Here is a 326-nt window from a genome sequence, read left to right as displayed (position 1 = left end):
CATCACTCCACCCCTCCTTCCCTTTTAACTTTCCCCATTCCTCTCTCCTCCCCTTCCTCGCCTTGACATTTCTACCCTATACCCACGCACCCCTACCATCTCACCACACCCTACCTTTGCAGCCGTGCCAGAATGCCTTGGCACCCACCCACACGCACACACGCACGCACACACACGTACGGTGGCTGCAGCGGAGTGCCAACAAGGGAGAGGAAGGGAGAGGAAAGGAGAGGGGAGAGGGATGGACAAAGGAGAGAACGTTTTGTCTGGCAATATATGCGTATTACCCTAAGTGTTAATGAGGGAGGGGAAAGAGGGGAAAGAGG

Source organism: Scylla paramamosain, chromosome 1 (assembly GCF_035594125.1).
Source record: "Scylla paramamosain isolate STU-SP2022 chromosome 1, ASM3559412v1, whole genome shotgun sequence".
Lineage (NCBI taxonomy): Eukaryota > Metazoa > Arthropoda > Malacostraca > Decapoda > Portunidae > Scylla > Scylla paramamosain.
This window is presented reverse-complemented; position numbering follows the sequence as displayed.